The sequence below is a fragment of the Poecilia mexicana genome, unplaced genomic scaffold, assembly GCF_051168715.1.
Source record: "Poecilia mexicana isolate PSO_F unplaced genomic scaffold, ASM5116871v1 scaffold_23, whole genome shotgun sequence".
Taxonomy (NCBI): domain Eukaryota; kingdom Metazoa; phylum Chordata; class Actinopteri; order Cyprinodontiformes; family Poeciliidae; genus Poecilia; species Poecilia mexicana.
The window spans coordinates 5510497-5520422 of NW_028263392.1; the positions used below are offsets into that span (position 1 = coordinate 5510497).

Here is a 9926-nt window from a genome sequence, read left to right on the forward strand (position 1 = left end):
TACAATAAAAACCCTGTTTTAAAAACCCTTAGGTTTTTTTATTTTAAAGAAAGCTCATTTAAATCAGTGACCAGGGCAGGAAAACCCTGAACATGACATCAATTAAGACTGAAGAAGCAGTGTAGCAGAGATAAGAAATACTGCCACCTGCAGGTGGGAAAACAAACTAGCATACAACTGAAAATTATCGCACTCATTTTAACTTATCACGCTATTACTTGATTTATTGTTTTTTATCGCAGCAGGTGTATGCCTAACTCTGATAGATGTATTGAACAGTTAACCAAATCTTGCTTTAAATTTCTCCACAACTTTATTCCTGGCCTGTTTGCTGTGTTACTTTGTCTTCATGATGCTTTTTGTTCAGTGGGCTACGGCAGCTCTGGAGGGAAGCGCTTGCATGAAAGTTTTAGAATTTAAATTGTAAAAAATAATGATAAAAAATCATCTGTAAAGCATGTATATTTTTTTCACTCTGTAGACATGATAGAGATCAGAGTGTGAAGACATTTACGAGGCACTTTATTCATAGGGATGTTTATAGCCTTATCCTACAAGCTTTAAAGAAGAACATCAAGCATACAAACAGTGTTTGCTTGGCTGTTTGTTTGCCTTACTCATTTTCTCTTGTGTATGTTTAGCTGCTGAAAATCCATGTGTGCAGCAAATCTAATAACACTATTTCCCCCCCTAACTTTTATAGGCACACCTTATATTTTCCCTTACAATTGCCTCGCTGCGACAGGTTGCATCAGGCTGACAAACAACGCAGGGCGCCAGACAGACCGGGATATTAATACATGCGACTGGGAAATAGAGAGTAGCCGTGCTGTAAATTTAACATGCGGCACAATAAAAGGGTTGAGGCCGAAGTCGTAAAGATGGCCGCTCTCATGGAGAAAGCCAGCCTCGTCTGTTGAGTCAATACTGTCGCCATTTATGGCCGGTGTTATGATTCGCTTTTAAAGCAAAGATTTGATCCTGTTGCTTTTCTGTCCAGACGAGTGTGTCCACAGCAGATGCCAGACTATATTTAGACACAGAGCTCGATTCCTGTTGTAGACTCTTACAGCTGTAGTGCGCAGCTCTGTTTACTCAGACAGGATAGAAGCATTTAGTCCTTTAATTGAGTCTCTCTCTGTTTACACTGCCATGCAAAAGTATTCCTACCTGTTAAAATTTTCTGCATTTTAACTTTATACTTTATGTATTTTATTGGGATTTTATGTAAGGGAAATAATTTGGTTTTTGACAATTTTCTTAATTAAAATGTTAAAATGTGCACCCTGCACTGAACCCCTTTCAATCTGAGACCCCTAAATAAAATCCAGTGTCGAGCTGATGTTCTCTCTACTAAGTTGTTGGTGACATGCCCCCATTAGATTTTTGCCTTACAGTGGTAGTTGAAGTCAGTCAGTTCTGTGAAGTATGAACAAAGAAGGGCTTTAAAAAAAACCCTCATCCATAGGCCTGTCGCGATAAACGATAAATCAATTAATCGGACGATAATTAAACCTATCGACCTCATTTTAATTATTGGTTTTATCGTCTCTTCTGGCCTTTTTTCTTTCTGTTGATGACACTGAATGAAAAAAGGCTCAGCTCCGGTGCTCTCTACTGACCCTCCCTTCCTCATTTCCTTAGTCTAATGTCCAGCGCACATTACACAAGTTGTCGGCCCATTTTCAAACCCTGAGAGACACATTAGCCGACAGAAATCTACGGTATAACGGTTCAATCAGGTTTGTCGTGTCTTGTGGTGTCCAGCCACATGGGCACAAAATAATGGCTACAAGTCCAGTTAACCAATTTTAAAATCAGGCATTAATCAGTGCTTTACTAGAATCTACCTTTCACATACATCACAGTCCTGACTAAATGAAAATAATTATAACCTATTTATGTTACGTTAACGAAGAATAGCTGAAAACCTACTGGGTTTATCAACTGCAGTAGCCATTTGGCTCCAACTCCTCCCCTTGTCATTTCTATAGTCTTCGCACTTAATGTTGAATAAATATCAATGTTTCCACATATCATCTCCGATGTCCGCTGGACTTCGGGTTGCGCTGTTTCAGCTGTTCGGGATTCTCCTCCATAATTTCCCCTCAGAAAGCGCAGAGGAGAATCCGCGCTTTCTGATTTGGCTACCTGTCACATTCAGCGTTAAGCTCCCATTCGGGGAAAACCCCTGATTTAGATCGGAGCGGCCACGACATTCCGCCGTCACATACCACATACTGCAGGGTGATCGGTCAGATTGGCCAACGATCTAAGATTGTCATAAGGGGAAAATAGGGGCAAAAAATGGTGTAGTGTGAACTATTGCATTAGGAAGTCGGATGTGCCTTTTTTCTCTATTTAAATCTAGAGATTACTGAAGGGCAATACAGACTTCATAATCTGCACTCTTTCGGTTGAATGCCATATTTATTTCCACTTTGGCTTTATGTTGTTTAGTTTTTATTCAAGTACGTTTTTTGTTAATGGAGACTGAGAATCCATTTTATTTTTGTTTTGTTTATTTAGTTTATCAGTTCCAATGTTACGTGTTATTTTGAAAATAAATATCAGGAAATCGCATGTATTGGTAATTTCCATTAAATCAGTGTCAAAAGGTCTTGAAACAATTATCGCAATAATTTCTTTAGACAATTAATCGTCCAGCAAAATTTGTTATCGTGACAGGCCTACTCATCCATCATTTTACTTCTTTTTGCATTTTCTGTTGGTCCTCCTTACATCTAAAATCTCAATAACATGTGATGGTAACGAGCCAAAATGTGAAACAATGTTTTTTGTTTTTTTTTGACATACAAATGTTCAGGCCGGAGTGTTTGTATTTTCATGTTTCTGGTACATCCATAAACCACTTCTTAGCCCACTGACATTAAATTTTGTTTCAAAACACAATCTAACAGGATGCTGGGAAACACGCTTGTTGTGTGCATGTTTTACAGACATTTAGATCATCGCTGGAGGTATTAAAGTCCAAAATACAACTTTATTCTGTTGACTGAAACTCAGTTTAAGACAATCTGATGCCTACATCAGTTTGTAGCAACAACTAATTTGCAACCCGATCCTAAAAGGACCTTTGACAGTCACTTTTAATGAAAGATGAACATTAAATACAATAAAATAACCAAGATACAAAACAATGTTATTTAAAACTGAGACATCCCCATTGCTAATGTCAGCATCTATAGTTCACATATCTAAAGATAAATAATCACGGGTTGGTTAAAATTGAAAGCTATAGATGCAATAGCACTTTGTGTCAGTCTGATCGCTGAATAACCAAGATAACAGAATAAAAACTATAAATATCTTTGAGTTCCTGTGTAGATTTATTATATAATTTAGCACCAAAAAGTATTTCTTATTTAACAAATATGTTTTTTGATTAAAATGCAATTAATTACTCACCCTTCAATTTACTCAATTACAAATGTTTTAAATATGTTTGACAGTTCCAAGAAGTTATCTAGTATCCTAAACAAATCAGTGCCATTCTGTTGCGACTGTCACATGCCACCAGGAGTAAATCTGCTTCAATGTTTCCCTCCTGAGAACTGAGTCCTGATCCTTATTGTTGAATGCAGAGTGAAATGTGTTTACTTTGATGTTCTGAGGAAATGCGCTATGAAAGGCCTGATAATGACATAACACCCCTGATAGCTTTGAACTCCCCCATCCTAATGTGAGACAGGGACCGGCGTCTGGAGGTCCGTGCATACATGTTCATGGATTTTGATCTCGGCATCTGCTTTAGGCATTATCCCAACATCACAGCATGTAATGAGCAATTTCCCGTCCCTTATTAACCTGTGGATCGCTCCTAACCTACTTGTTCTCTTATGAATATTCATCCGGAAAACTATTGTGCTGCAGCAAGACGGAGAATGCGCTTCAGTGCAAAAAGACTTGGGACATAAAACAAGGAGAGGTTCGCACCAAGCAATGTGAGGTGATGCAAAAAGCAAGGTCAGATTTGTCAAACTGTGTAAAGATTGTACAAAATCATTTCGTCATTCGGCTGTTGCATTATTCACGTTGAACAAGAATGAGTACTTTGGAGAGCCGGTGTAGATTTGTTGTCTTTGAAGTGTGTCCATTCACACGTTCACCATGGGTCTCGGCACAGTGACATTTTGAAAGGGAGTCAGGAAGAGTTCACACGGAAAATGTCAACCCTGCCATATTTGCACATTTTCACTCCTAGAACTCCCATCAACATCCATGTTGTGCGCGCACAGTTTTCATCCACTTGCAAACATGTTCAGTCAGAACAACTGCGGATGCAATGCATTGAGGTATGCACATTTCCATGCATCAATCGAAGCCCCAAGGGAAAAGAATCTCCAAGTAACATAGCTGAAATCGAATGTCTTCCTCATCCTGGAACTAATCCTCCCAGGCATGGGAGGTACGAATCGAGTGAATTGTTTGGCTGCTCCGTAACAAAAGAACAAGAGAAAATTGCATGTTAACACAGATGAATTTTGTCATATTCCTTAAAGAATCCTCCTGCAGTTATGAATCTGAATTAACAGCTTCATTTACTGTCACATGGATGCATCAAGTTGCTTTGGCCCATGGTGTTTCTGTTCGAGTCAGGTCAATATGACTTACACACCTACATATTGCCATTTTGTCAATTCTGATCAAATTGAAAAAAATCCATGGACTCCTAGGTCCTGTACATGTAGATAAAAAATTATTTGATGCAGGTTTTATATATATATATATATTTATTTTTTTCTCACAAATTCAAGGACATACAGGGCCGTTTGGTCTGCTGGTCTTTGAGGGTTAGAGTTCTTATCATAATTTTAAAAAGAATTAACATCTTATCTGATGAACCTCAAGTAACTATTACTTCAGTTACTACTTTTTTTGCCATTATAAAATTTAATTTCACTTTGAATTTTGTATGAACTTTGCACCTGCTTTTAATAGAGCACCTACGTTTTCCTAAAATGAGATTTGGGTATGGTAATAACAGTAAACTATTTACTACAGTATAAATGTGAACAAAAAGAAATCATAGAAAACTTACTATGCAGCTAGTCTTGCATTTCTTTCTAATATCTCTGCAGTTATTCTGCCTTTTTTTTCTTCTTCATTTGTGTAATTTAAATGTCATTATGCCCACTAGGAGGCTCTAAAAGACGAACACTGTGGCATCAAAAACTTGTCTGGCCAAGCAGTTTGCTGTCATGACTTTGCTTTTACCTTTAATGATTTGGCTCATTTGATGTCCAGGTCCAACAAAACCATGACATTATCTCCAATAAACCGAGAGTCAGCGGGATGTTTAATATTCCCAAAGCATAAGACATTGTCATCTGTGATACATGATAGTACTCTATTCAACACCTGCCTCTTTCATGGCAAATTGCACCCTGTGAAATCGTCAAGAGTTTATTATTATGAATTAGGCTTCAGTGGCTGCAGCGCTCCTGGAAGGCATCGGTACCTCTATCAAGTTAACTGTGTGACTGGCAGTGGCCAGATGGTGAGGAGGCTGCTGGAAGAAGCTCTCTGTTGTAGATTATGTTTTTCACACGGTCTCTGCACTGTTACTAACTGCTTTTATTAGCTTACACTCACTAAATATGTCTAAATATTTGATTTGTAAAACACTCTTACAGTGCAATCAGAGGGCTGTAATTAACATCCTCATTTGCACAGGAACAACGGCTAAATGTGATTTTCATGACAAGGGACCGCACGGAACAAAAGAAGCCTTTTTGTTTTCTAGATAAGTGTTGGAGAAAAAAAAAAAAATATGGCATTTATATAAGTGATGAAAGACTAAAGCAAGCTGTTTGCAAGTTTAAAACTACTTTTTAAAAAGATAGTTGGTGCTTTTTCCTTTCATTCACCTGACTGCAGTTCTTTGAGACATGAAGGGGAAATTACCTTTGCAACAGCCCCTATTTTGTAGATTTAAATTTTATTTTGCCACAATTCTTTCACAAGTAAATGTAAAATGCAGTTGATTTTGAAAATGTTATATTGTTTTAATAGTTTTTACTTAAAACTAGCCTAATTTGAGATTGTAGAGGTTTCTCTCTTTTCGAGATTAATTCAACAAAACCATGGGGAAATGTTTAAAGTAATACCAATATTTTCATACCCATACACTGTATGGAAGCTGAGAGTGTATGTTTTCCGCATATACATTTTGCCAATGTCCATCTCGAGATTAGTTAATTTCCTAATGGTTTTGTCACCATGACGAGTTAATCTGGAGGAACGTTTGGATTTTCAAGATTATCTTATCTTGACAAAACCATCGGGAAATGAAGTCATTATCTCGAGAAATTAGCCTACCTTGAGAAACCCATTGGGAAACTAACTTATCTCTAGAAAACCTTCAAGAAAAAGCAAATGCAGAGAACGTCTGCTTCCATTGTCATTTCATTCCAAACATTTCATATGTGTAAACAAACCATCTGAAACCTATCTTCCCATTTTTTCCCCACTTGATGGGTAACATAGAGCATAATCTTGATTCTCTAGTTTTTGCCATTTAAGAATTTAAAATCTTTGTAGTCTAAATATAAAGTTTTAAATGAGCAGGAACAGCAAAATGTGACGCATGTTTCTTTGTAGGCCAGTATGAAAGTTTCACAACATCTCCACAGGGCCGGTATGAAATGTCAGTAAGTTGGTTGGCAATTGACACAATAATCTCAAAACATCCTGTGTTTCTACATGTTGCCATTTTGTCTCATCCCACAAAAAGTAACCATGCCTCACCACTTTGTCTAGTTATACCACTCTAAAACCTTTAATGTGAACAATTTCGTATGATACAAATTTTGATTTATTGTCTTTATAAATTTCTGATAATATTTGAAAAACTGACTAATGTACAGTCTGCTATTGTCAAAAGGAAATTGAATTATTTACTCACTGTGTCGTGGGCCATTTTTTCAGTAATTTGTACTCAAGAGTGTGAAGAGGAGAACTGTAAGTCCTGAGCGGATCTCCATCAGGCCTTTTGGAAATCCAGTGTTGACTCCAGCACCATCTGTTTCCACACAACGCTAACAGATCAGATGATGGATCATGAGTCAGACTGGCAACAGGTTTTGTAACAGAATAATTAATAGGCCAAGGATAGCAACCCATAGCTTAACCTAGCATACAGACAATGCAGCTGTCTGAAGTTAAAAATAATAAGCAGCACATACAGTGATGTGTAAACAGACTTCAATTGGATTGTTTTTTGGGGGGTTTTATTTTATTTTGACCAACACAAAAATTCCATAATTATGGGGAAATGAAAGTTGATTTTTGGTTGTTTTTAAGAATAAGAATCAAGAGTCAAAGATGTCATTTAAGGAAATGTGACTTTGTCCATCTTGACTAAGCTGTTTTGCTTAATCTTCACAAAATATCTCAGATTGAATAGTGCATCTGCAAATTGCAATTTTCTTGCCACAAACCAATTTTTATTAGTTCAGGAATTTGACAAGTGTTTAACATGTTTGGGCCTTGATCAAATCTATTTGTCTCAGTAATCAGTCTTTTGCAGCCTTCATCTAAGCACGTTGAACTATCTTTCTGTTTAAAAAGGTGCTATTCAAACAAAACGTATTACAGTTGAAAACAGGCTTTCTTTCAGCTGTTGCATTACAAAAGTCAGATTTAATAGTAGTTGTCCTTTCAACAAATTCTCCCTGTAAACCTCTGCAGCTTCTCAAAAGTTACTCCATACTTATCTGTGCTGAAGAAAATCAAAGTTTGACCATCATAGGCCACAATGGTAACGGTGTTTTCAGGGTGATGTGAGGTGTTTGTTACAAACCTCTGACTTCTGAAGTTTAGAGTGTCGAAAAGGTATGAATTTCTTTGCCAGGCCCTATTGAGGCTGACTTGCTTTGTTTTGCTTCTCCATTTCTTGCTTCCTATTACAAACAGACATATTTTAAACCATAAAGTGAGAAGAAACACCTCCTGCCACAGAAAGCGAGAAACGTTTCATGTTTAACAATGCAAACAGAAAGATGGCGGCGCATCCCTGTAGAGTCGTTAATACAAACACGCAGTAAAAATGAAAAATGCAAATAAGCTGCTACATATATGCTTAGAGATATTTCTTTTGTGAGATGAAAAACCTAATTTATTTTTCTCTCGTGTGTTTTCAGGTGTCATAACACAACCAGAGGTGCCAAACAGAGGAGTGACCGACGGAGGGAGTTTGTGCTCCTGAGGGGTTTCGGACAAACTCACTATTAAAACACTTCCCACCTCCAGTGACTCGCGCCTCCGGGTCTCCGACCGCTCCCTCATGCCGTCTGTCACCGGGTCAGCGCCTTCCTCCTCGTCAATGCATCTGCCTGTTCGATGAAAAACTTTTATTACACCGCAGAGGACCGGACACCTTAAAATGCTTTTTGGGTTTTTTTTTTTGTCATTGGAAGTCCAATTTTTAAGGAGCTGCTCGCTGCATTTTCAAAACAAAAGAAAAACAAAAAAAAGGGATTCCCCCACCACCAACCACCATCGCCACCTCTCCAAGTCTTTCTGTAGTGGGGGAGTTTCCAGAGCACAGCTGGGATCATTACAGACCGAACCCTGTTGCTTCAGACCACTTGACGAGGCCGTAAAAACCAAACTGTGCGCTCTCTGCTGTGAATAGGCCTTCTGCTGGAGTCAAACTCCTTTATTTTTATAGACCAAAGAGCAAAACGACAACAAATATGATCATTAGAACAAGAGGTGGCAAAAGAGACTTATTCCTCTTTTGGGGGAGGGGGGGTTGCTACAAAATCTCTCTAAGCGAACAATCGAATCAATGGAGTCCTTTTAAAACCTTCTGGACTTTTTTTTTTTTTTTCCTTCAGACTGAAGCCCATAACTTGTATTTTGGAACTGGAACTATAGATACTGCATACGTATAACTATGTATCAACAACAAAAAAAAAACAAACAAAAAACAGATTTGTGATTTTTCAGTAGCTATGGTTTTCGGACAGAATCACGTCGAAGGAAATGCTACACGTCTACGGAGAGTATGGACGGATACTGTCGAGTCGGAACGGGAAGAGCGAAGAATTGCCATTAAATGTATTTTGAAAGGCCCTTAAAAAGTTATATATTTAACAATTTTATATGTTGTACCTTTGTAGAGAAGCTTATTGGACTTAAATGTGGTCACAATGGCAGTTTAGTAGAACGTGAACAAAAGCTGTTCTCATTACTGCTGGCTCGTAGTCTATGGTTTTCTGTTCACACCTCGGTAGCTGCTTTCTTTTCATGGTCATCTACAAGTCAGTCTTATTAGAACCATTAACGACAAGAAAAAAAGAAAAAAAAACAGGAGAGCGACAATTTCTTGAGGACTGATGTGCAGCCAACAGAACATTGTAAATCTATGGTAGTGAGTGGACGCCATTGAAATCTGCTAATTTGCTATGATATTGTATTGTACACGATGTGGAATACTGATTCATTTCCCCCTCAACGGGTTTTGATCTCTTAATTTATTTTGGTGCTTGTGTTCGTTCGCACAAACCCAGCCTCTCTCCGTTGGCGATCCGGACAATGAAGGAAGCAGAGAGGAACGGTACCGAAAGGAAGCACTGCAAACATAGTCATATAAATACATTTTTTATCATGAAATATTTTAAGAATAAATTAAATACATGGAAAAAAAACAAAAAAAGAAAACAAGAAACGTGCAGGTGGTTTCGGTGGTGGGAGGTCTGAATGTGTGTTTCATTTATTTTGCAGGTTTTCAGGTATTTTTTACAGATTATTTTTCAGAATGAAGACCTGGGCAGCTCATCTTTTTTTTTTTACCCCAGATCTCAGAAGACAGCTGAACATGTCAGCATTTCTAATAATTAATGTCCATGCCTTTTTGTGACATTTTACAGTCATAAAAAGCACAGTGCCTTGTGCTG

The 9926-nt window shown here is 37.8% G+C and overlaps 1 non-coding gene across 1 annotated transcript in view; it reads left to right on the forward strand.

Annotated features, from left to right (window-relative positions):
• The window catches only part of tafa5a (TAFA chemokine like family member 5a), a 69998-nt gene extending 60301 nt beyond the window's left edge, over positions 1-9697 (forward strand). The window contains exon 5 of the transcript XR_015762102.1: positions 8166-9697. This is a non-coding gene — a transcript (TAFA chemokine like family member 5a). The remainder of the gene's footprint in view (positions 1-8165) is intronic.
• The last annotated feature ends 229 nt before the right edge of the window (positions 9698-9926 follow it).